A 27,679-nucleotide genomic window follows, 5' to 3' on the forward strand; every position below is an offset into this window, starting at 1 on the left:
AGAGCATAGCTTCATGTGTCCGAATCATCCGTAGCAGATCCTGGAAGTGGGAACTTTCGGCCCCTCCAAAGCAGCTTGGGCGATCCCAAACGCCTTCTTTGTTCCCTGTGTTTTAACCCCCTCCGGTCCTGCGTGGAAGGAACTGGTCTTCCCTCTCCCTCCGTGCCTGAGCTGGTGGATAGGTGTTGCTGCTGGCTAACATCAGGGAGCCCTCCCTCCACCTACGTGGTCTCCCCTTGCTCTCCAACCTCTGTTAGTCCTGCTTCTTCTACGGGCTCCCCTCTCTCCCCCTCCTTCAACTCCAGAGACTTTCTTGCCAGCTCCATGACACTGGATCCATTTCAATCTCGAGTCAGACCTAGATTCAGAACCCAAAGAGCCTTGATGCACTGACCAATGGTTTTTGAGTAACTTTGGTCCTTCTGTGATATTCTTCTGAGAAGCCTGGCTTGCGGGTGGATCTGACTGGAAGATTCCTACTGGGTTCCCTGATTGAACCCCAAAGGGAAAAGGGCAAGAGTAGTTGCATCCTCAAGGTGCACCAATAGCCTCCTGGTAGTGGAGTCTCTGCTGCTCCCTGGGAGCAGGAGGGATGAGGCGTCATGGGTGTTATGGGTGCACCAACGGCCACCTCGCCACTTCCCCTGCTGGTAAGCGACCTTGCTATTGCTGCGCTCTGCCCATTGACTGAACTGTTCCTTGTCAGTTGTCCAGTTTGAGGGTTCTCCTAGGCTTGTTGTTGTTTAGTCGCTTAGTCGTGTCCGACTCTTCGTGACCCCCTGGACCAGAGCACGCCAGGCACTCCTGTCTTCCACTGCCTCCTGCAGTTTGGTCAAACTCATGCTGGTAGCTTTGAGAACACTGTCCCACCATCTTGTCCTCTGTCGTCCCCTTCTCCTTGTGCCCTCCATCTTTCCCAACATCAGGGTCTTTTCCAGGGAGTCTTCTCTTCTCATGAGGTAGCCAAAGTATTGGAGCCTCAGCTTCATGATCTGTCCTTCCAGTGAGCACTCAGGGCTGATTTCCTTCAGAATGGAACGGTTTGATCTTCTTGCAGTCCATGGGACTCTCCAGAGTCTCCTCCAGCACCATAATTCAAAAGCATCAATTCTTCGGTGATCAGCCTTCTTTATGGTCCAGCTCTCACTTCCATCCTAGGCTTAGTCGGAAGCAAGCATCTGCCGGTATGATCGGGAGTGCCGTTCGGGAGGTCTCCTGGACCTTTCCAGAAGGGCACATCCACCTGGAAGCTCAGATGTTCTGTTCCAGGGTTCTTTGGGGGCGAGGTGGGTTCTCCTTAGCCGAGTCATAGAACAGCTACACAGATCTGTTGATGGTGAGCAACGGACCGAGTGCCTCTCTGTGCTTTTGAAAGGATGTGGGCCAAAGCAAAGGAAGACGATCTTAATGAGCAGCAATTGCTTCATGCCTCCACGCACGCCATAAATCACCATAATCAGGGAAGAGCTGCTTTATGACACAGAAAGATGAATGAGAGATGTTTGCATCTAAGCTGTGACATTTGGTTGGTTCACGGCAGGCGATCAATGTATGGATCAGTGAGCCATCAAGAGCCACAGAGGTTTCTCTTCTGCTTGGGAAGTTCTGTGGGAATGTCCTGGGCTGCAGGAGGGGATATATTGACTAATTATATCCTTATCCAACTTGTGCTAACACGTTCCCAAAATATCAGCAGAGTTTATGACATTCCCCTTTTAGTTCGCAACGGTAACGTCTGCACAGGTTCGCTAGAACCTCTATAATAATTACTCTGGTAATTTCCTCTTTTGTTCCCTCTTAAAATACAAGACACGACACAGTCTTTATAAAAGTATAAAAGAGTTTACTCACGTTCTATTCACAATATGATCCCAGAAGGCAGACAGACTTAAAAAGGTAAAATACACTCAGAATCTATTTTATGGAAGATAGTCCCTTAGTCCTCTCCTGGCTGAGAGCCAAAGGGGATGTTGCTCCTTCAGAAGATGAAGATGAGAGAGAGAGATGGCTGCCTGCCCTGTGCTTTTATCATTTACCTGCACAGGTGAGGCCACACCCACCTCTGGTCACATGCGGAGGAAGTCCGTCTCCAGGAAGTTTACCTGCTTGCTAGACAGACATCCCTCCCCATGTCTTAACATGTACACTCTAGGAATGTTGTCATTGACTGCTCCTGTGTTTACATCCCACAAGTTCTTGGGGGTCACTGGTACCAGCCAGCTTCCCCAACTGGCTCTTCTGTTGGGGGGCACCTTCCTGATCCCCCCATATCCTGCCCTGCAGGGGTTCCTGGCTTTCCTGCAAAATCTGGGCCTCCCAGGGATTTTTTAAAAAACTTATTCTTATAGTATGTACAGTATGCATAAAAGAGTTGACAAAAATGTAAGATCATAGGAATGTCCCAATGTGATCTCCCCCCACCCACCAATTTTTTTATTCATTTTATAACACAACTAAACAACACAAACAGAAAAAAAACAATACAAACAATTGTCCTTGTTTTTTCTAAACATTGTTAGGTGGGCTTCCCCAAGTCTCCCCTATCTGATTTTCATTTTACCTCATCTTTAGCAGTTTACATATATCATAATTTTTAACCATTTTTTTTATCATGCTTACTTTTACGATAAAAATCTTCACATTTTATCACTTACAAATAATACTATTTTAAAATAACCATCTTCTACTCCTATCCCTACAGTCTATATCCACTTCCAAAGCTATTCTAAGATTTAAATATTAAAATATTTTTTTCAGATATTCTTTAAACTTTTTCCAATCTTCTTCCACCGTCCCTTCTCTCTGGTCTCGGAGTCTCCCGGTCAGTTAGGCAAGTTCCATATATTCCATGTCCCATCTGTTCTCACAGTGGCCAGACAGATGTCTGTGGGAAACCCGCAAGCAGGATTCAAACACAAGACCACCTCTCCCATCTTGTGGTTTCCAGCAACTGATATTCAGATTCATTGCTGCTTCCAGTTGTAGAGACAGAGCACCTCCATTATAGCTAGTAGATCAAACATTCCAACATGCTGCAGAAAAAATCGGGATGTGCATCTTTCAGGGATGTGTGTTAGGATATTGATGTTCCGTTCCACCTTAAGAACAGGCATGTGAAGTAGTTGTGTGTCACATGCCTGTTTACTTCCAGCACAGCCTGCTGGGAACTTTTGGTGTATATAGCTTTTGCTTATACTTTTTGCTTGGACACGAAGGGGAGCCGACATGTTTTTCCTTTGTGCTGATGCTGAATAAAATGCCTGTAAATACGCTTTACATATGCCTCTCTCTGCCCTTCTGTTGCAAAGAGTTCTTATCTCTGCTGGCTTGTGTGCCCAGCTTCTAACGGTTTCTGAAGTTCTGGGTCGCTGCTTCATGCTGAGCCAAGGGAGTTCGCCCGGCTGCCGGCCGGTGGGCTGGAGCCAGCTGGGGGGGCCCTGCGTATTGCCCCCTCGGACGCATCCCAATAAAGGGTTATGGGCCCAGTTCCACAGCGCTTACATGAGAGTAAGGCTGCTGCTCTTACGGTAGCCAGAGGCTGCACTCTTGCTGGAGTCAAAACAGGACATCGCAGGAGCCCATCAGAAACCTGGATGGCTTCTGTAATTCCAGGATGTCCCACTGGGAGAGTTGACAGGTCCAGTAGCCACCAATAGCCCTCTCCTCCATGCATTTTTCTGATTCTCTTCTAAAGCCATCCAGCTTGGTGGCCATCACTTCCTCCTGTGGCAAGGAGTTCCATAGTTTAACTGTGCACTGCATGAAGAAGTCCATCTGTCCTGAATCTTCCAACATTCAGCTTCATGGGATGCTCACGAGTTCCAGTGCTATTTGAGAGGGAGAAAAACTTTTCTCTGACCACTTCCTCCAGTGCCATTTTAAAAACTTTTATCGTTGCCCCTTTTCTGCACTAAACCCCCCCCAGTGCTGCAACCTTTCTTCACTGGGGAGTCACCCCAAGAAAGAACTATGGAATAATACAGAACACAGGATCATTAAAGAGCAAAATTTCTACAATAATGCCTTCTTCTTTTTTCTTCTTCTTTGGCAATCACTTGTAAGATTGTCTTCCATAAACACAGTTTTAAAAGTGAGTCTGTAAGTGACTGTGGAGGCCAATTCTGGATCCTAACGTCCTTCCACAGTGGGGACATAGGTTTCCGGGCGGGAGTTGATCCTGGTGAGGGTTTGCCAATCGTGCCTTCCTCTTAGCATGTTTCTCCCTTGCGTCCTGAGTTCGAGTGTCTTCAAAGCCCATGACACCATTGGTAAAGGCTGTTCTCCAACTGGAGCGCTCGCAGGCCAGTGTTTCCCAGTTGTCGGTGTTTATATTACATTTTTAAAGACTTGCCTTGAGAGAGTCTTTAAGCCTCTTTTGCTGACAACCAGAATTACACTTACAGACAACTAACCAACAAGGTGTGCAAACCAGCACAAAGGCGCTTTTCAGAAAAGAGGATTTATAGAATTGCGGAGTTGAACGGACCCCTAAGTGTCATCTAGTTCAGCTCCCTGCAATGCTTGTCTGACTAGTTCAGCAATAGAAAATAAAATAAAATACAGGAGCCCAAGAACTGGGAGACACTCAGAGCATCATCCAGGCTGACTTCCCAAACCCACAACATCGGGCACAATTTTCTCTGCCTTCCTTCCTCCTCCATCATGCTCCGAGCTGCCACTTTGTCCTTCCTTATATGTGTGTTTAGGGAAGCTTTTAACGTTTAATAGAGTATTGTATTTTAATATTTTGTTGAAAGCCGCCCAGAGTGGCTGTGGAAACCCAGCCAGATGGGCGGGGTATAAATAATAATAATAATAATTACTATTATTATTATTATCATTGCCTTTATTCACACTTTCATTCTTCTTCTTTCGCTTTGTTTTTTCCTTCTTCTGTTCTTTTCCGTTCTTTTCTTTTTATATTTATAATCTTTATAACATAGTGAATGTTATTTTCTTGGTATTGCATGTATTTTAAGAATCTGTTTGTCTAATAAAATCTTCAATAAATTAAAAAAAAACCAGTTGCTGCAAACCACAGGACGGCATTATTATTATTAAATTCATTATTATTCTTATTCTTATTATTCTTATTATTATTGTTATGTCACCAGCTGCATCTCTTCCGTTTTCCCCAAAACGACGGGAAAGTTTGCAAAAACGGTTTGCGTGTGTGTAAAGTTCCATGTGGGCCTTTTTTTTTAATCTCCTGTTTTCACTAGGAGATGAGGAACTTGCAGGTGGGGGAGAGAGAGAGAGAGAGAGAGAGAGAGAGAGAGAGAGAGAGCGCGTGCGCAAAGGATCAATACGACCCTTGTCTGATTCTCCACACATCACCTCCTTCCTCTGATCGCGCGGTGCATGGCTTCCCAGCCGGGAAAGATAAGCTAATTTCCTGGGTGGTGATACATTTGCCCTTTCAGTGTATCAAGTGATTCTTCGTTCATTAGGAAGATCAGAGGCAGAGCGGCGATAGCCGAAGACGGATGTTTATCACGCATGAGGGAAGCCTTGTAAACGGCAATAAAACAAGTGTCCCTCCGTGGTTTTTATTGGCATCATCTTAGATTGCCAGCTGCGTGGCCAAAATGCCCGATAGACTGGGAACTACAGGTGTGGGATGGGTCTCTGCGTCCTATTCTAGAGAGCAGGAGGGCTTGTTTGCAGAATGTGCCCCTTCTTGTGTAGCTCAGTGGTGGCACAGGTGGTTTGCATGCAGAAGGTCCAGTCTCCAGGTAGATTTGGGAGTTTCCCCTGTCCTTTAAAGCATGGGTAGGCAAACTAAGGCTCGGGGGCCGGATCCTGCCCAATCACCTTCTGAATCTGGCCCACGGGCGGTCTGGGAATCAGAATGTTTTTACATGAGTAGAATGTGTGCTTTCATTTAGAATGCATCTCTGGGTTATTTGTGGGGCATAGGAATTCGTTCATTCCCTACCAAAAAATATTGTCCGGCCCCACACAAGGTCTGAGGGACAGTGGACTGGCCCCCTGCTGAAAAAGTTTGCTGACCCCTGCTTTTAAGGGTAGACAACATCTCCTAGGATTATTATTATCATTTGGTGGGTTGGGTGTGAATTCTTTAAATGTGCTTTCAATGTATGGTAAGGTAAAAGGTAAAGGATCCCTGGACGGTTAAGTCCAGTCAAAGGCGACCATAGGGTTGTGGTGCTCATCTCGATTTCAGGCCAAGGGAGCCAGCGTTTGTCCACAGACAGCTTTCCGGGTCATGTGGCCAGCAGGACTAAACCACTTGTGGTGCAATGGGAAACCGTGACGGAAGCCAGAGCGCACGGAAACGCTGTTTACCTTCCCACCGCAGTGGTACCTATTTATTTACTTGCGCCGGTGTGCTTTCGAACTGCTAGGTTGGCAGAAGCTGGGACAGAGCAATGGGTGTTCACCCCATCATGGGGATTTGAACCGTCAACCTTCCGATCAGGAAGCCATAGGCTCTGTGGTTTAGACCACAGCGCCACCTGCTATGCGCATGCATTCAAAGCCACATCTCTTGCCCTGCCCAATTTTGCCTCTGGAGGTTGGTGGTGAGATATTCATAGAATTGTAGAGTTGGAAGAGACCAAAATGTGAATCTGGGACCACACAACCATTCTGAATTTTGTTGCTGTCCCTAGCTGTTGTCTACCATAAGCCACCAATGCAGGTTGATCTGGAAATTTAAATGAATAACTGAGTCTGCTTATTGATCATGGCACTCTCAATCATAATTCACTGTGGAGTGGAAGAATAATAGAAGCTTAGAATCAAAGAATCATCCACCTCCTGAGGGAGTCTGAATAATAATAATATTTCTTTGTTTGTTTCTTTCTTCTTTTCCTCACTTTGTTCCTGTGATGGCCTGGGAATCCGATTCAGAGGCTGAACCGGAGGAATCCCAGCCTGCACAGGAGTCCCTGCCTCCAGGGCCGGCTGAACTGGGGCAGGGCCTTGATTCTGAAGTGCCTGCACCTGTGCCGGATCCTCAGGAGGAGGCACCAGGTGAATCCACTCTGGCTCCAGAGGTGGTTGAGGACTCAGTGCCTACAGGTGAGTCTCCCCCTGGGCCCAGTAACCCTTCAGCCTCTCCTGAACTGCAGAGGCTTAGGGCAGAGAGGCGAAGGGAACTGGTTTCTCCCAGGAGGAATGCTCGCCTTAAGGCCAGGAGAGGTGGGTCTCCTGGGGGCCGGGGCCGCCCCTGGCCTCAGAGAAGATAAAGGCCAGTCAGCCCGGTCCCAGGTTGCAGGAGCAACGTCGTTGATGAGCTGTTTCGGCCAGCATCCAGTCCTGTTTCCCCCAGTGTTCCTGCCCTTGCCCGGCTTCCCGCTGTGGACCCCGCTTCGCCCGAGGAGGACTGTCTGCTGACCCTCAACTCAGGTCCTGGACCTCGCCCCACGGTAACCTCCCCCCCCCCGGACCAGCACAGTTCCCTTTTAAAAATAGCATCTTATATGTAAAGGAAAAAATAATTTTAAATATTCTGCTGTTGGGTGGGCATAGGATTGCAAATAGCCACACCGATCCAAGAAGCCAGACTGTGGGTTTGCTGAGGCCCACGATGTAGAAAAATAGCCACCTATGGAACTATTCCCAGGCAGAAAGGTTCCCCCACTCTTTTTTTAATGGCGCCGTTTACCAGCACGCAATCATAAAATGGTAATGCCGTACATTCGCGAGGATTCCATTTTTTAAAAAATAAAACATAAAGCTTCCTTTCCATCTTACTTCCAGCTCCAGTCGCTAATTTAACCAAAATTGCAGCTGCTTCAATCACTCGTAGATTTCGGTTACTCAATTGAAGTTCTATCTCCTGCACTATTGGGGGAAAAATGATTTCGCTGTTAGCCCAGGAACAATCAACGTAATCCTTATGTTCTCACAGAAGTTGCCGTCCAGTAGATAATGGAGCACTAAAACCAAAGTCTCGGGGGGAGGAAAAGCTGTCTCTCTCTGCGCTTCATCTAGGACCACATGAAGGTGTGAAACACGCAGTCGATTACTGCAAATATCCATTTGCAGCACCCATGACATGCAAAATCCGAGTAGAGTGGTACCTTGGTTCTCAAACGCCTTGGTACTCAAACAACTTGGAACCCAAACACTGCAAACCTGGAAATAAGTGTTCTGGTTTGCGAACTTTTTTCGAAAGCCAAATGCGCTCCGTTTTGAGTGTTATGCTTCCAATTTAAGTGCCATACTTCCATTTTGAGTGCCACACTTCCCTTTTGAGTGTTACACTGATTTCTTCCTGTTTTTGCTATATATTTTGTATTTTTGATTTTGCAGCTCTTTTCATTTTGCTTTTGTGACTGTTTGGCAGATAGCCAGAAGGCAATCTGAAGGAGTAAGTCTGCCTAATGATAACAGAGGTATGGAGACCGCTCCCTGATTGATTGTGTGACTGCGGTACATTGTTTATTGCTTTCATTTTATGGATCAGTGGTCTCGTTAGATAGTAAAATTCATGTTCAATTGCTGTTTTAGGGGTTGTTTTTTAAAAGTCTGGAACGGATTAATCCATTTTGCATTACTTTCTATGGGAAAGCATGCCTTGGTTTTGGAATGCTTTGGTTTTGGAACGGACTTCCGGAACGGATTAAGTTTGAGAACCAAGGTACCACTGTATTCTGACCCGCAGATCCATGGTTACGGGTGCTGAAGTGGTAGAAGAGCATGGCTCTGGGACTTTTTTCAGAGCAGGGGCAATGATTCCTCGTGTTGAAGTGTCAATGTAATTGATGGACTAATGTTGGCCAATCCATTCTGGCAAGCAAATGAGGTGATAACGAGGCTTCCAAAACTCCTTGATGGAGTTTTTAATTAAATGCAAGCACTTTTCTGCATTTGAATTGGAAATCTTTGAATTTCTAATTAAAAGTGTAAAGTCAGATTTTAGCCGACCTTTGCTTATCCCTTGCTGTCAGAGGCAAGCATCCCTGAGTTGAAGAAAGCTTACTCCCAGGTAGGCAATGTAAAGGATTACAGTCAGGGTACAACAAGTTTAGTCTAAAGCTCAATTGTTTGGTTTTTGTTACTGCAATTCAATTAAGTTAAAAAAAAAATTAAAATAAGTTTAGTCCATAGCGCCACAGAAATCCTTCTTGGAAGACGGGCAATTATTTCTCCAGTTTTGTAGCAAATAATTCTTTATGCAGCTGACTGCATTTTCAGATTTGCTTTTGGGGGAGAGGCTGTGGCCTTGGGGTTTGGGGTGTGGCGAGAGATATTATCTGATAATACACTCCCCTCCCCAATAGAAATGCATCACAAAAAAGGGACAAAGACAAAGATTAATATTAAGTTTGCTAATGTTTATGCAGAGATGAAAATTTAGGAGTACCTGCAAAAAATTAAAAGGAAATACAATACCTAGAACCCTGTTGGAGGAGGGGAGACATTGAGCAGGTGAGCCAGGGGCTTCATCCATCTGCTACCTATGTCCTAAAGCTTGCCAGGTGAGCGCTCCCTTCTCAGGGTTTATTCTCTTTAATAAATGGTCCTTCAAACCAGTGACATAGCTGGAGGAGTAAACATACGCATTCAACTGCCTAACAGTGTCCATGTCACCCAGGGGATCGCAGCCACAGAGATAAGAAAAAAAGAGATGTTTCATTGTCTGGAGAGGTCACTTCCTGGTTTGCATGGAGAGGCCGTTTCCAATGGAGCCCAGCGATGGAAGCACATGGCTGTAAAAGGACCCCTGGACGTTTAAGTCCAGTCAAAGGTGACTATGGGGGTGCAGCGCTCATCTCGCTTTCAGGCCAAGGGAGCCGGCGTTTGTCCACAGACAGCTTTCCTTGTCATGTGGCCAGCATGTGGCCAGTTCTGGTGCAACAGAACTCCGTGATGGAAACCAGAGCGCACGGAAATGCCGTTTATCTTCCCGCCACAGTGGTACCTATTTATCTACTGGAATGCTTTTGAACTGCTAGGTTGGCAGGAGCTGGGACAGAGCAACGGGAGCTCACCGCGTCGTGGGGATTCAAACCACCGACCTTCTGATTGGCAAGCCCAAGAGGCTCAGTGGTTTAGGAGGCACCGGGTGTTGAATTTTTGTGTCCCTAACAATTTAGCGCCCAGGGTGACCACCCCTATGGCCCTATGGCCCTCCCATGCTATGCCACTGCTTCAAACAGAGGACTCCTTTTCTTGTGGATCTGCAAGGATCCTGGGACCTCCAAGTGGAGGACCATTCTATGTGAAATGGGGCACATGACCACCCGAACCAGCAGGTCTGAAGGTCCATAGCTCGGTGGCAGAACATCTGCTTTGAAGGCAGAAGGTCTTAGCTTCAAGCTTAGACATCTCCAGGCAGGGCTGGGAATGTCTCCTGTCTGAAACAATAGAGAGAAGTTGCATCCTTTGTAGGAAGAACCTGGTGGATCAAGATAATGGCCTATCTTGTCCATTATCCTAGTCTTACAGTGGCCAACCAGATGTCCCACTGGTAGCTCACAAGCAGAACCCGAGAACAACATCCCTCTCCTTTGCTGTGGTTTCCAGCAGCTGGTGTTGCTGTCTCCAAACATGGAGGCAGAGCGTAGCCATCCGGACTACTAGCCTTTAATAATAATAATAATAATAATAATAATAATAATAATAATAATAAATTTTATTTATACCCCGCCCTCCATGGCCAGAGCAGCTAACTCCAATAAAAAATTACAATAAAAACATAATAGGGGGAAAAGAGAGGGGTGGGGAAAACCAATTTAAAATACAGGTTAAGGTGCAATTTTAAAATTCAGCCTCATTTTAAAGTAGCCGATAAATCAAGACCATAAGGGGAGGGAAATATAAGGGTCAGACTGAGTCCAAACCAAAGGCCAGGTGGAACAGCTCTGTCTTGCAGGCCCTGCGGAAAGATGTCAAGTCCCGCAGGGCCCTAGTCTCTTTTGACAGAGCGTTCCACCAAGTCGGGGCCAGTACTGAAAAGGCCCTGGCCCTAGCTGAGTCCAATCTAACCACCTTGCGACTTCCAAAATGTTGTCATTTGTGGACCTTAAGGTCCTCCATGGGGCATACCAGGAGAGGCAGTCCCATAGGTACAAGGGTCCTAGGCTGCATAGGGCTTTAAAGGTCAAAACCAGCACCTTAAACCTGACCCTGGACTCCACCAGGAGCCAGTGCAGCTGGTAAAGCACTGGATGAATGAGATCCTGCTGCAAGGACCCCGTAAGGAGTCTTGCTGCGGCATTCTGCACCCGCTGGAGTTTCTGGGTCAGCTTCAAGGGCAGCCCCGTGTAGAGCAAGTTACAATAATCAAGCCTTGGAGGTGACCGTCGCATGGATCCCTGTGGCCAGATCAGGGCGAGAAAGGTAAGGGACCAACTGCTTAATATGGCGGAGATGGAAAAATGCCACAGACTTCTCCTCCAGGAATTTGTTTTTTAAAGCCATCCAGGTTTGGAGGGAGTTCCATAGCCTTACTGTGCACTGAATGAAGAAGGACTTTCTTTTGTCTGTCTTGACAGAGAGACCTGGAAGGCTGTATTTGTCCCCCAGGCTCATAGCACAGGCACCGACTCACGATTCCAGAAATTCATTATGCAACGCCATTGTATGAAGAAGTTTCACTTCTGGCCAGCCCTGTGCCAAGGCAACAGCCGGCTGAGCACAATGCTCTAATATTTGCATTCATTTAAGTCGTATTCCAGAACGGCTGCAAAAAGCAGCAATGCTGTTCTCTTTCACGTCCCCCTGCTTTGTAAGGCTGATTAGATGATTGACGCCTTTGCTTTCTCTGCAGCCCTTAGAAATCCTGCAGCAGGCACCTCCCGCCGAGCTGGCTTAGGAATTTGGAAATCTATCTCTTTATTCCCACATATATTCTCCACCTTCCCAAACAGCGGGCATCCCATGTCTGGGATTCTTATCGGCAAGAGCAGGGATGCGATTTTCACAAGGCAGATCCAAATCGCTGTGGCACATCTGATGCCTGAAATTATCGCCTATCAACCTTTTGGCAGCGCCCTAGTTGATCACGGGAGCCTCTCTCGGAGCCAGGCAGGGCTGATCTGAGTCAGGACCACACACTGGCATGCCCGGTTAGCTTAAATGTGCTCATTGGCCGCTGTCCGCCCTGCAGATCTCACAAGAATATTGTACTCCTTCATGCAGATGGTAAACAATGGAATACCCCCCAAAAGAAGGCAGTGATGGCCACTGTGGCGATCACACAGGGTCCCCGGACGTTTAACGGTCTATTGATCCCCGTGCCACCACTGTGCTTGCTTCCCCGCTGCCACCAACCCGTTACTCTCTGGTACAACACTGAGTCCAGTCAGTTGTTAAAAGTGAACAAACATTAACAAGTTTATGGTTTCTCAGATAATATTCCTGTCAGTATCTTAACTTTAGTTTCTTTACCGGCCTGTTGTTGTTGTTGTTGTTTAGTCGTTTAGTCGTGTCTGACTTTTCGTGACCCCCTAGACCAGAGCATCCAGGTACTCCTGTCTTCCACTGCCTCCCGCAGTTTGGTCAAACTCATGCTGGTACCTTTGAGAGCACCGTCCAACCATCTCGTCCTCTGTTGTCCCCTTCTCCTTGTGCCCTCCATCTTTCCCAACATCAGGGTATTTTTCAGGGAGTCTTCTCTTCTCATGAGGTGGCCAAAGTATTGGAGCCTCAGCTTCAGGATCTGTCCTTCCAGTGAGCACTTACCAGCCTATACCTTCCTAATACCTTCTGACTGATTATCTCAACTGTTTGACTGACTCCTCTTAACAAATTATCTCCCTCTCTCACACCAGACTAGCCCAACCCACAGACTTCTCTTCTCTGTCTCTTCCAACCCCAGACTGTCTTCTCAACAACTCTAACTCCCTAAAAAACCTCTGTGCTTAAACCTTATACACAGTTATGTCTGCCCCCTGGGTTCCCATTGGTTAGTCATTTTACAATTAATTAACCCTTTCCCTCTATGAACCCAGTATGATGTCTCACACATAGGAGGGCAAATGCCACAGCCACCAACTTGGATGGCTTTAAAAGAGGATTAGACAAATACATTCCAACTCTACAATTCTACAATTTTATGTGTCTGTGTGAGAGAGGCAGGACTTTATTACCTTTTCAGCTGGAACCATAGTCCCCATACTCCAACAGGGAAAGGCTTTCAACATCTCCAGGCACCTGAGATCCCTGCAGTCTTATACTTATTCTTCTCTTCTTTGGCAATCACTTGCAGCCAAGGAAAATTGTATTCCATGGACACAGTATTAACAGTGAGTCCATAAGTGACCGTGGGGGCCAATTCTGGATCCACACATCCTTCCACATTGGGGACATAGGTTTCCGGGCAGGAGTTGATCACAATGAGGGTTTGCCAAGCGTGCTTCCTCTTAGCACATTTCTCCCTTGCGTTCTGAGTTTGATTGTCTTCAAAGTCCATGTCACCTTTGGTAAAGGCTGTTCTCCAACTGGAGCGCTCGCAGGCCAGTGTTTCCCATTTGTTAGTGTTCATACTACATTTTTAAAGGTTTGCCTTAAGAGAGTCTTTATCCTCTTTTGTTGATTACCAGCATCATGCTTTCCATTTTTAAGTTTGGAATAGAGTAGTTGCTTTGGAAGACGGTAATCAGGCACCTATACAACATGGCCAGTCCAACGACGTTGATTTTGAAGAATCATCGCTTTGACACTGGTGATATTTGCTTCTTCCAGTACACTGGCATTAGTTTGCCTGTTTTCCAAAGTGATGCGTGAAATTTTTCAGAGACACTGTTGATTGAATCTTTTGGGGAGTTGGAGATGGCGTTTATAAGTGGTCCACGTTTCATAAGCATATAGTATGGTTGGTAGTACAATAGCTTTGTAAACAAGCATTTTGGTTTCCCTGCGAATGTCTTGGTCCTCAAACACTCTGCACCTCATTCGGGAGAAAGCTGCACTCACAGAGCTCAGGTGATGCTGGATTTCATCATCAATGTTGGCCCTTGTAGAAAGATAACTGCCTAAGTAGGAGAAGTGATCAACATTTTCCAACATTACACCATTGAGTTGAATTTGTTGCGCTGCAGAGGGGTTATTTCGTACTTGCTGGTGCAGCACTTTTGTTTTTTGGATGTTGAGTGATAGGCCAAGCTTTTCGTAAGCTTCTGCAAAGATATTTAGGATGGTTTGGAGGTCATCCTCTGAGCGTGCACACACTACGTTGTCATCAGCATACTGAAGCTCTATGACGGAAGTTACGGTAACCTTACTCTTTGCTTTCAGCCTGCTCAGATTGAAGAGCTTTCTATCTGTTCGATATATGATTTCTACTCCGGTGGGGAGTTTCCCTTTGACAAATTGTAGGATCATGGCCAGGAAAATAATGAATAGAGTTGGGGCAATAACACAACCCTGTTTAACACCTGTTCCCACTGTGAATGGTTCACTTTGAGAGCCACTGTTATCTGTGATAGTTGCTGTCATATTATCATGAAGGAGCTGAATGATGTTTACAAATCTATCTGGTGCAGCACTTTGGTTTTTTGGAGGGGGTCCGACTAGACAACCCTCGGGGTCCCAACTCCACCATTCTATAATTCTATGATTCTATCTCTCCCTGCCTGACATCTCCCTGCTTGGCGATGTAGCCCCCTGAATTTTGCGCAACCTTTGCAAGGCGAAGGCAACAGGCAGGAGCGAAATCTCTTCTGGCAGTGCATAATCTCCATCCTCGAAAGGGATGTTTGTTCTCCTGCCCAGGTTGCGCCTGCCATTCACACTCCACTTCCTGCGAGCAGCTTCCTCATGCCCAGTTCCCTTCAGCCACCGCAGGCAGGCCCCCTGCGCGGCATGACTAATGTGTCAGGGCGGCCACCGGGGCGGCAGAGCTTAATGGGTTGTGGCACCTGCAGGACATTGAGGCAAAGCGGGTTGGGTCTCCTGCAGCACCCGCAGCTCAGAGGCGAGGGCCAGGCAGAAGTCAACGTCTGCAGAAAACGCAGGGAAAAGGTCAGTGGCTTCATTTGACCCCAGAGATGTTGACAGATCGCTTGCAAGGACTCCGCACGGCAGCGTCTTGAACTGATATGCAGGAGGGATGTGGCAGCCCCATTGCGGAGCACATCGGGACGCATTACCTGGGGAGAGGCAAATGCTTGGACTGACACCTTCTTATGCGCGGAAAACCCAGGGCAACAGGCAGCATGTTGAAGCTACAAAGCATGCTCCCGTCTCAATTCATCATCGCAGAACCATAGAATTGTATAGTTAAAGCCATGGTTTTCCCAGTAGTGAGGTATGGAAGTGAGAGCTGGACCATAAAGAAGGCAGATCGCTGAAGAATTGATGCTTTTGAATTCTGGTGCTGGAGGAGACTCTTGAGAGTCCCATGGACTGCAAGAAGATCCAACCGATCCATTCTGAAGGAAATCAGCCCTGAGTGGTCACTGGAAGGACAGATCCTGAAGCTGAGGCTCCAATACTTTGGCCACCTCATGAGAAGAGAACACTCCCTGGAAAAGACCCTGATGTTGGGTAAGATGGAGGGCACAAGGAGAAGGGGACGACAGAGGACGAGATGGTTGGATAGTGTCTTCGAGGCTACAAACATGAGTTTGACCAAACTGCGGGAGGCAGTGGAAGACAGAAGTGCCTGGCGTGCTCTGGTCCATGGGGTCACGAAGAGTCGGACACGACTAAACGACTAAACAACAACAAACAACAAGAAGTAGTAGTAATAATAATAATAATAATAATATTTTTTTATTTATACCCCACCCTCCCTGGTTCAGAAAACCGGGCTCAGGGCGGCTAACAACAAATTTAAAACACTTAATTGATGCAACAAAAAACAGCATAAAATACAGTCTAAAACGTGAATAACAATAAATTCAGAATTCAAAAATCAATTTAGGGGGGAAATCCATCCAATAAACATTAGATGATCACCAGAGCTAGCTGGCTAACTTACTCCTATTTGGGCCAGCGAGGAGACCAGGGGAGAATTAGCTGTGGGATCCCAGAGCGGGTAATCTTCATTAAAAGGGGAGGGAGAGGGAAGGAAGGGGAATAAAAGATCAGGCTAAGTTCAAGTTGAAAGCCAGGCGGAATAGCTCTGTCTTACAGGCTAAGCGGAGGGAAGGTAAATCCTGAAGGGCCCTAGTCTCATGGGACAGAGCATTCCACCAGGTTGGAGCCATCACCGAAAAGGCCCTGGCCCTGGTGGAGGATAGTCTGACTTCCTTAGGGCCCGGGACCTCTAAACTATGATTATTCATGGACCTTAAGGTCATCCATGGGGCAGACCAGGAGAGGCGGTCCCGTAAATATGAGGGCCCTAAGCTACAAAGGGCTTGTAGGGTTGGAAGGGACACTGAGTGTCATCTAGTCCAACCCCCTGCAATGCAGGAATCTCAGCTGAAGCATCGATGACAGATGGCCACCCAACCTCTGCTGAAAAACCTCCAATGAGGGAAGAGTCCATCACCTTCTTAGGGAATCAGTTCCACTGTCAAATAACTCTTGCCAGCAGAAATTTCTTCCTGATGTTTAGTCGCAATCTCCTTTCTTGTAGCTTGAAGTCTTGGGTTTGAGTCCTACTCTCTGGAGCAGGAAAAACAAGCCTGCTTCATCTGCTATGTGACAGCCCTTAACATATTTGAAGATGGCTATCATATCTCCTTTCAGTCTCCTCCTTTTCAAGTTAAACCCACACAGCTCCCCCAGCTGTTCCTTATAAGGCTTGGTTTCCAGGTCCTTCATGATCTTGGTCTTATATAATTCAGCATTCTTCAACCTGGCGCCCTCCATATGTTTTGGACTATAATTCTCATCAGCCCCAACCATCACGGCTACCTGGAGGACGACAGGTCGGGGAGGCTTGCTTGTATTATCCTGGAGGATGGAATATTTAAACAAGAACTGTCCTGTTTTGGGGTGGGTGGGTGTGTTGGCAATACGCTGCAACATTTTTTTGTAGCGCTCACTTGAAACAGACCTAGTCCCATAACAAAGATCCATTCTCTTTGTTTGATGCCAAAGTGCAGTAGTCAGCAATACGTCTCAGAAAGAGGGTCACCTGGCTTGCAAATTTGTGTGACTCATCTCGTTTTAATAGATTTTGGGGGTGCACAAACTACTTTGATGATAATTAGCCACCCACAAGACTGTTCCCCCCCCCCCCGAAATAGCCAGTTGCTATAGATACAGCAAGCCTGAATCCTATATGTATGAATGTTGTTACCTTGATAATGAGCCGTTACATAACACAAACATATTTTACTAAACAGCTCTTTAGCAAATAGTTGTTACCAACACACACACTGAACCTGATACCTAAGATTTATATATATATAGATGGTTACTCATAACTCCCTTCTTAACCCATCCAAACCATCATTTAGCTACTACTACAACTAATCCAGAATGTGGCAGCTAGACTGGAGTCTGGGAGCGGCCGCCGGGACCATATAACACCGGTCTTGAAAGATCTACATAGGCTCCCAGTATGTTTCTGAGCACAATTCAAAGTGTTGGTGCTGACCTTTAAAGCCCCAAAACGGCCTCAGTCCAGTATACCTGAAGGAGCGTCTCCACCCGCATTGTTCAGCCCAGACACTGAGGTCCAGCTCCAAGGGCCTTCTGGCAGTTCCCTCCCTGTGAGAAGCCAAGTTACAGGGAACCAGGCAAAGGGCCTTCTCGGTGGTGGCGCCTGCCCTGTGGAACGCCCTCCCATCAGATTTCCACCATACATTACTCATTAATCAGCAACTGTTAGGTGTTCTGCTGCTCCTACGTAGCCTCAGTGGAATTTCCCCAATGTTCCTTTTAGCAATACATATACAGAACATATAGGGAGCTATTTTCCAATTCAGTGTACAATTAAACAATTATACGTAACATTGTCTATACCAGCAGTTCCTGATGTCGGTGGCAACTCTCCCTGGGGTGTGGTGGGATTACCTAGGGGGCATTAAGAGGCAAGAAGGTGGCAGCAGGGGGCGCTGACTATCAAAACTTGTATCAAATCTACAGGATTCCTGGCAGGATTGGACCAAGGCAGAACAGAGAGGCTCTATTCCTTCCTTTGATGTGGGCGTTAAACTTCCATTGATGCAGCCTAGGATTCTATTCACTTTTTATTTTATTTTTGCTGCTGCTGATAATCCATTCACACTGGGTGCTGTAGCTGCACCAGCAAAGCAAATCGCCTTGGAATCGGCTCTTTCTAATTATTATTATTATTATTATTATTATTATTATTATTATTATTATTATTTATTATTTATACCCCGCCCATCTGGCTAAGTTTCCCCAGCCACTCTGGGTAGCTTCCAATCAAAACAATACAGCATTAAATATTAAAAACTTCCCTGAACAGGGCTGCCTTGAGATGTCTTTTAAAGATAAGATAGCTGCTTATTTCCTTCACATCTGAAGGGAGGGTGTTCCACAGGGTGGGTGCCACTACCGAGAAGGCCCTCTGTCTGGTTCCCTGTAACCTCACTTCTCGCAATGAGGGAACCGCCAGAAGGCCCTCGGGTGCTGGATCTCAGTGTCCGGGCTGAACGATGGGGGTGGAGATGATCCTTCGGGTATACTGGACCGAGGCCGTTTAGGGCTTTCAAGGTCAGCACCAACAATTTGAATTGTTCTCGGAAATGTACTGGGAGCCAATGCAGATCTCTCAGGACCTGTGTTATGTGATCCTGGCGGCCGCTCCCAGTCACCAGTCTAGCTGCCACATTCTGGATTAATTGCAGTTTCCAGGTCACCTTCAAAGGTAGCCCCACATAGAGCGCATTGCTGTAGTCTAAGGAATGTGCTACAGAAAACTAGATTGTTCCATCCTCTGCAATGTGGCGCCCCCACCCTCTGAATGCCACATTCCTCTGCCTTCCAGAATATCTCCTGCTCTGACTTGCCAAGCGGCAAGCCTGCCTTCTGAAACCATGTCTAGTTGATGCCATTGTTCATCAGTTTTGATAACCTCGGTGGACCTTTCCTCGCAGGCCTTGACTAGTGCAGGTATTCGTTGACTATTCCTCTTTCTTTTCCCCTGAAAGAGAAAAAATGCACGTAGTAAGTTCAGCCAAATTTTGTAGGCAATTCCATCGTCAGCCTAACAGAGGTTTGCAAAGGCGAGCACAATATTGGAGGAAGGTCTCTGCGAAAGAACGAGGCGGCTTTTAGGGGTTAAATAGTCTTTGCCGTTGGTATATGTCAAGCTGAAAGAAATTGGCCTTGCAGCGTTCAGGGCACTGTGTTCCTGGTCTGAATAGCTTGTTATGCCATCAGCAGCAGACAGAATATCTCCTTCTACTTGCAGTTTCAGGAGGCAAGAAGAAACCCCCTTTCCTAGGCTATCCATGTGCATATGATTTTTTAAAAAATATATTTTTAATTTTCATTTACAACAAACAAAAAGCAAAAAAAAACCTCTTTAGAAATAAAGTTATTACACATATCATCTTTCCACTCCTCCCTCCTCCTCTTTTTGCGGTTCCTTATATTTATAATAGTTCTACTGCATTTCCAAATTAAACCTATTTATTGTTTATCACATATAATCAATAATTGTTTAATATCACTGCTCTTTTTTACATCAGTCCTGCTAATGTCTTAATCAGCTTGCAATATTTTTGTAAACATTCAATAAACGATTTCCACTCTACATTAAAAAACTTTGTCGTCTAGATTTCTTATTCTTCCCGTAAGCTTTGCCATTTCTGCATAGTTCAAGAGTTTCTGTTGCCATTCCGCTTTTGTCGGGACGTTTTCTTCCTTCCATCTTTGGACAAATAACATTCAGGCAGCCGTGGTCACATACATAAATTGATTTTTATATTGTTTAGGTATCTCTAGTCCCATAACTCCCAAAAGCCTCTGGTTTCTTCCATGTGAATAATAATAATAATAATAATTTATTATTTATACCCCGTCCATCTGTCTGAGTTTTCCCAGCGACTCTGGGAGGCTTCCAATCGAGTGTTAAAAACAATACAGCATTAAATATTAAAAACTTCCCTAAACAGGGCTGCCTTCAGATGTCTTTTAAAGATAAGATAGCTGCTTATTTCCTTCACATCTGAAGGGAGGGCGTTCCACAGGGTTGGCGCCACCACCAAGAAGTCCCCCTGTCTGGTTCCCTGTAACTTGGCTTCTTGCAGGGAGGGAATCGTCAGAAGGCCCTCGGCGCTGGACCTCAGCGTCCGGGCAGAATGATGGGGGTGGAGACGCTCCTTCAGGCATACAGGACCTTTGGCCATTTAGGGCTTTAAAGGTCAGCACCAACATGTTGAATTGTGCTCAGAAACGTACTGGGAGCCAATGCAGATCTCTCAGGACTGGTGTTATATGGTCCCAGCGGCCACTCCCAGTCATCAGTCTAGCTGCCACTTTCTGAATTAGTTGTAGTTTCCAGGTCACCTTCAAAGGTAGCATGTAGAGTGCATTGCAGTAGTCCAAGCAGGAGATAACCAGAGCATGCACCACTCTGGCAAGACAGTCTGCGGGCAGGGAGGGTCTCATCCTGCATACCAGGTGGAGCTGAGATTTGCCCAAATGATGGGGCCACAACTCCTGGCTGTGCCCTGCCATCATGTCCCCCCACTGGCAGTGGCGTAGCATGGGTTGTCAGCACCCGGGGCAAGGCAAGTAATTTGCGCCCCCTAACCCATGGATTTGCGCCCCCTAACCCTAACCCCCAGATGTTGCGCCCGGTGCAGCCCCCCCCCCGCACCCCCACGCTACGCCATTGCCCACTGGCCCCTTTTGAAAGGTCTTTGCTCAAAGTGTGGACACCAGGGCAAAATCAGAAGGGGGATGTAATATTAGGTCCTGCTCTGTCCCGCGTGAGTCAGAGCAATGTGTGAGTCAAGCTAGTTTGTTCACAACCCCTTCCCTTCCCTTCCCAGCTGTGGCTTATTCCATCCTATTGTGGAACAGAAGCCGAAGGAGTTTATTCTATTGTGCCTAAGTCAGCATTATCGACTGGCGCTAGGAGAAAAGCACCGATGTTTTCGTTCTATAGGCAGATAAGCCTCTTCCCCGACAAGATTATTTCAAATGGTCCGTTTAGCTTACAGGGACCCAAGGTACACGACTGCATGCCGGCCTCTGCCTGCGTTAACGATTCTTTACATCAGGCTTGTAAAGAGCTATTAAGACACCGTTTTTCATAGCATCCTCCGGCTTCCGTACCACCATGGAAACCTTTGCGCGGCAATTAAATCTGTGTTCGCCACATTGGTCAGTGCTCATATTAACACTGCACAGGGAATGCAGAGACCTGGTCGCTCTATAACACTGTGTGGGCAGGTAATACATGGATGTTTTATATGGAACAGCCAAGTTGCGAACTCTGGTGTCCTGCGGCTACGTCTTTCTCTCTGCAGGCATGGCAACAAGATCAGCATCCCCCAGGTGCTGGTCCTGGGGGAGGTTACCGTGCGGCATGGTTTAAGTCCAGTCCTAATTCGAGGGTAAGGAGGCTGTCCATCAGGGGTGAAGCGAGGTCCAAAGCGAGGAGTCGGGTGTGGTCAGGAACTCAGGAGAGCAGGTCAGGGTGCCGGCAGGAACAGGTTACCAACGATGTTGCTCCGGCAACCTGGGACTGGGCTGGCCGGCTTTTATCTGCCCCAAGGCATAGGGCGGCCCCGGTGCACAAGTGACTCGCCTCTCCTGGCCTGGAGGCAAGCACTCCTCCTGGGAGAAACCAGTTCCCTCCGCCTCTCTGCCCCGAGCCTCTGCAGCTCAGGAGAGGCTGGAGGGTTACCGGACCCAGAGGCAACCTCACCTTCCCCTGACGGGGCTGAAAGTGGAGCACCTGCAGGCAATGGGTCCTCCATCACCTCAGGAGCCAGAGCAGACTCAGCTGGTGTCTGCACCTGAGGATCCGGCACAGGTGAGGACCCTTCAGATTCAAGCCCCTGCCCCGGCTCAGCCGTTCCTGGAGGCGGGGACTCCTGTGCGGGCTGGGATTCCTCAGGTTCAGCCTCTGAATCAGATTCCCAGGCCATGACACCCCAGATGCACACACTCAACGGCTTCGATTGGCAGAACTGTCACTGCCACAGGTGCCAAACAATATCCATTTTGGACTTGTAAAAAAGTCCGTCGTTTAGTGTAGCATCACTCAAACTTTGGAACTCCCTGCCTATTGACACCAGGCAAGGAACTTTCAATGCACAGTGGTACCTCAGGTTACATACGCATCAGGTTACAGACTCCGCTAACCCAGAAATAGTACCTCGGGTTAAGAACTTTGCTTCAGGATGAGAGCAGAAATCGTGTGGCAGCAGCAGGAGGCCCCATTAGCTAAAGTGATGCTTCAGGTTAAGAACAGTTTCAGGTTAAGAACAGACCTCCGGAACGAATTAAGTATGTAACCAGAGGTACCACTGTGGTTTTTTTCCATTGCCCACTAAAAACATTTCTGGTTAGAAAAGCTTGCCCAGTTGCTCTGAAAAATGATACAAGTTTCAATCCATTAAAGGTAAAGGGACCCCTGACCATTAGGTTCAGTCGTGGCTGACTCTGGGGTTGCGGCACTCATCTCACTTTATTGGCCGAGGGAGCCGGCGTACAGCTTCTGGGTCATGTGGCCAGCATCACTAAGCCGCTTCTGGCGAACCGGAGCAGCGCACGGAAACACCGTTTACCTTCCCGCCGGAGTGGTATCTATTTATCTACTTGCACTTTGACTTGCTTTCGAACTGCTAGGTTGGCAGGAGCAGGGACCGAGCAATGGGAGCTCACCCCATCACAGGGATTCAAACCGCTGACCTTCTGATCGGCAAGCCCTAGGCTCTGTGGTTTAACCCACAGCGCCACCCGCATCCCTTTTCAATCCATTAGTCTGTTGCTATTGTAACTTTTCGAAAGTCTTAAATTATTGTAGTTAGGTTTTCTTACTGATAATACAAGGTGTGACTGGAATGTTTGGTGAATGATCACAGAAATAGGACAGCGTGATATATTTGAATATACAGGCCTTCAAGGTAGCCCCCTCTGACACAATGCACCGTTGACAACGTTCATAGAACTGTTGGAAACTTCTGGAGAAGTCCTCTTTTCGTTCCTTTGTCATAGCAGCTTGGACATGTGAAATGTTGGAAAATCTGTGCCCTTTCAGTGCAGATTTCAGTTTTGGAAAAAGAAAGAAATCCAGTGCGGACAGATCGGAAGAATATGGAGGGTGGGACAACTCAGTAACCTGAGTACAGTCGTACCTCAGGTTACATACTGTCAGGGGCTCAGGAGGAGAGGCACAGGGAAGAGAGGAGATGGAGAGCGAAGGGGAAGAATCTGAGGGGAGCGTAGGAGAATATGACAGTGGCCCAGGGGATTCCATGAGTCTCTCCAGCGAATCGGAAGATTCGCAGAAGGGGGCGCAGAGAACTACCAAGCGGACCCTTGCACGCAGCGTCACCCCAGACGACAGAGAGAGAGGGGGTCTTGGACGTGTTGGGGGAGGATCCGGGTTTCGAACACACCTGCAGAGAGATGGAAACGGAGGAGATCGACGTCGACGAGAGCATTGAGGACGGGACGGATCTAGCCGGCTGGCTACACACCACGGGGGATGAACTGTATCTGGCACTCACCCCCACGACACTGGAGCACCCAGAACCCACACCAGAAGAGGGGGAGGGGGGAAGGGGGGCTTCGAGGGGGGGATGGATGTCAGGGGCTCAGGAGGAGAGGCACAGGGAAGAGAGGAGATGGAGAGCGAAGGGGAAGAATCTGAGGGGAGCGTAGGAGAATATGACAGTGGCCCAAGGGATTCCATGAGTCTCTCCAGCGAATCGGAAGATTCGCAGAAGGGGGCGCCAGTGGCCAGGGGTAGAGGGTTCCCAAGGGGAACGCCCCAGGAGCAAGGGGGGAGCAGGGACTCCCAGAGCAGCAGTTGGAAATCAGGACCAGCTTCCCCACCAGAGCATAGTGAGGGGGGAAAGTCCCAAGTATCAGGGCCAATGGATTCCCCACCAGGGAGAGAAGACGAGGCAGGGCTGACCACGCCTCCATCGGAGAGTCAGACAACGGAGGGGAGGTCAGATCCGGCCAGTATTCCGGAAAAGGGAAGCAGTGACAGGAGTAGTGTAACGGTTAGGAGGAAGGTCACTGGATTGGCACGAGAAGCAAGTTCAAATGTACAGGAGCGCGGGACCGCAGAGGATGAGGACTGGGAGCCGGGTCCCAAAGCTCGCCGGAGGCAGGGGGAGGAGCTAAGCGACTCAGCGTCAGAGGAGTCTAGAAAGGGGAATGCACCAACAGGCAGAAGGACCCAGAGAAGGAGAGAGCAGCGGAAAAGGTGGAGCAGGGCTAGGATATTAAACTGGTGTCAGAGGGGAGGAGACTCAGACGGGACTTCGCCAGTCTAGGGTTTAGGACGTAGAGCTGCGCGCTGCGGATTTGAAATGGAAACTGAACTTCAATAAAGACCTTTGTACATAAATACAGCCTGGCGTTGGTCCTCTGTGAGCTGGGACCGAGGGGCAGCTCTGACACATACGCTTCAGGTTACAGACTCTGCTAACCCAGAAATAGTACCTCGGGTTAAGAACTTTGCTTCAGGATGAGAACAGAAATTGCATGACGGCAGCGCAGTGGCAGCAGGAGGCCCCATAGGCTAAAGTGGTGCTTCAGGTTAAGAACAGTTTTAGGTTAAGAACGGACCTCCGGAACGAATTAAGTACTTAACCTGAGGTACCACTGTAATGATTTCACGCGGAATATGCAATTCTTCCGCCATCATTCGGATGGACAAATGCCGATCCCACGTCAATAACTCATGAACTCTGTCGACATTTGCCACTGTTCTGCTCGTTGATGGTTTGTCGGCCTTCGCAGAAAACTTAAACTACTCATACGCTGTCTTTCGAGTTACAGCTTCATCTCTGTATACAATTGTGAGCATTTTGTGGGTTTCTGATGCCAATTGTATGTTCGAATATTTCTCACTTTCCTATTTCTGTGACCATTCACCGAACTTTCTGGTCACACCTTGTAGAACTGTAAAGTTGGAAGAGACCGTGTGGGTCTTTAAGCCTAACTCTCTGTAATGTAGGAATCTATTGGCAACGTGGGACTCAAATCCACAACCCTGAGATTAAGAGTTTCGTGCTCTACCAACTGAGCTATGTTATCGTTCCATCTACCTTGCAAACCATTCTGAGGGTTTTCTTTCTACAATCAAGCAGTATATATCTTTTATAAAACAAATTATGAAATAAACACTGACAGAGGGAGAGCTTAGATAAGCAATTCTCACTGGGAATCAGGTTTAGCACCCAGAAATTAGTCGCAGCCGTGTGCATCAACACTGGCCCATGCAGTCCAGTCTTTTCACCTCTCCTATGGGGAGGTGACTGATTGCTGAGGAAACGTTTTTAGCTCAAGGGCCAAATTTGATTCTGGGTGACCTTCCGAGGGCCGCATGCCAGGGGGCGGATGGAGCAGGAAGCAAAAGTGAGCAACAAATTAGCAACAACAACATTCTGGCTTTTCGCAAGACCAGGATTCAATGAAAACAACAAAAAATTCAATAAATAGAAAAATAGAGAGAGAGAGAGATATGAGCCATCTCTCACTCATCTCAGGAAATTCCGCAACTCTTTGCCACCAGGGTTGGCTCAAGACATTTCGGCACCTGAGGTGAACCACAAAATGGAGCCCACCACAACCAGGGAAGAAAATGTGAGGGGCAGCAGCAGCAGGTGGCAAAATACCGTATTTTTTGCTCTATAGGATGCACCGGACCATAGAACACAACTTGTTTTAGAGGGGGAGAACAGGAAAAAAAATTCTCCCCCTCTCTGCTCAGTGCCCCTTCAATGAAGCGGCAGGAGAAGCGGAGCCCCTTCCATTTCTCCTCCCACTTCGCTGAAGGGGCGCTGGGCAGAGAGGGAAAACTGTGCAGCGCCTCTCTAGCGAAGCGAAGCCTGGAGAGCAAGAGGGATCAGTGTGCACTGACCCCTCTCACTCTCCAGGCTTCAGACGGCTATCCGCAAGCCTTTGGAGCGCAGCGGGAACTCCTGCTGCGCTCCGAAGGCTTGCGGATAGCTGCCTGAAGCCTGAAGCCTCCACAGCGCAACGGGAACTTCGCTCCATAAGACGCACACACATTTCCCCTTAATTTTTGAAGGGGAAAAAGTGCGTCTTATAAAACAAAAAATACGGTATTCCTAAGAGGCCAGATCTGTCGGCCCTGTAAATCCCGACGCCTGAGGCAGTCGCTTCATCTTGCCTCATGGGTGGGCTGGCCCAAACCTCCACCAGTCCTCATAGAATCATAGAATAGAATCATAGAATCATAGAGGTGGAAGAGACCACAAGGGCCATCGAGTCCAACCCCCTGCCAAGCAGGAAATATGGTTGTCAAGCCTCTGCTTAAAGACCTCCAAAGAAGGAGACTCCACCACACTCCTGGGCAGCAAATTCCACTGTCGAACAGCTCTTACTGTCAGGAAGTCCTTCCTAATGTTTAGGTGGAATCTTCTTTCTTGTAGTTTGGATCCATTGCTCCGTGTCCACTTCTCTGGAGCAGCAGAAAACAACCTTTCTCCCTCCTCTATGTGACATCCTTTTATATATTTGAACATGGCTATCATATCACCCCTTAACCTCCTCTTCTCCAGGCTAAACATGCCCAGCTCCCTTAGCCGTTCCTCATAAGGCATCGTTTCCAGGCCTTTGACCATTTTGGTTGCCCTCCTCTGGACACGTTCCAGTTTGTCAGTGTCCTTCTTGAACTGTGGTGCCCAAGTTGGTGCCCAACTGTGGTCAAGGGTGCTCTGGCAACCTTGACCCTGATCGCAAAGGACGTGCTAATGGAGGGAAGGGAACCATAGCATGGGGTGTCCAGATGGCGTGTGGGAAATGGATGACACCGTCCCGAAGCCGTGGGCTTCTTGCCTCCCTGTCTGCGGTTGGGGAGGAGAAAATGTGATCTAGCAAAAAGCCAGCATGGGTTTTACTGTTTCTTTAATTATAATTTCCAGAAGTTGAAAGCTTCCACGGGCTTTTATGAATATGAAGAGCCCACTACTGTCACCTCCTGCTGCTTTAATAATTTTATTAGCGGCATCCACCGTGCGCAGGAAGACAATGGGATGCAGAGCCGTCTCTCTGAATTACTTTATACATAAAGGGAACAGTCTCGTTCTGAGCCAAAACTCCTTCCTTCATTCTGTGTCCGTTTCCCTGACTGTTCAAAAATGCCCCTTGTTTTAAGTTACTTTCGTCGCTCGCAGGGAGTGTTCGCGTGTCGCTTTGATGCCTTACTTCTTTGGCTCCATCTTCCTTTTCTTTCGTGTTTCGTTCCCCTTTTCACCCCCGGCTAGCACCGCTTCTCAGCTTTCCTCGGTTGCCCTCGCTGTCCTCATTTGCCCTCACTGGAATTTAATCGCATTTGCCCTCATTGGAATTTAATCGCATTTGCCCTCATTGGAATTTAATCGCATTTGCCCTCATTGGAATTTAATTGCATTTGCCCTCATTGGAATTTAATCGCATTGGCCAAATCAACCCGTGTGACCCCCATTAAATGGAATTCAATCGCACTGGCCAAATCAACCCATGTGACCCCCATTCAGTTGCCCTCAGCCAATCGGATCCAATGGCAAATGAGGGCAAGTTCAGCAAGGGCAAAGAAGAAGGACAATGATGGCAAGAAGCAGGAAGGGAAGAAATGGGCGCCAATCTCCTAACTCTCTGGCAATGTGAGTACTGTTTTGGACCAACCTTG

At 47.6% G+C, this 27,679-nt stretch overlaps 1 long non-coding RNA gene across 1 annotated transcript in view; it reads right to left on the reverse strand.

The window, feature by feature from the left end:
* LOC309377855 overlaps nucleotides 1-27,679 on the reverse strand; it is a 132,873-nt gene that overhangs the window by 82,289 nt on the left and 22,905 nt on the right. Inside the window, exon 2 of the long non-coding RNA XR_014171732.1 lies at nucleotides 6,843-7,284. This is a non-coding gene — a long non-coding RNA (uncharacterized lncRNA). The remainder of the gene's footprint in view (nucleotides 1-6,842; nucleotides 7,285-27,679) is intronic.

Source organism: Podarcis melisellensis (assembly GCF_964234715.1).
Source record: "Podarcis melisellensis genome assembly, chromosome: 9".
NCBI classification, from domain to species: domain Eukaryota; kingdom Metazoa; phylum Chordata; class Lepidosauria; order Squamata; family Lacertidae; genus Podarcis; species Podarcis melisellensis.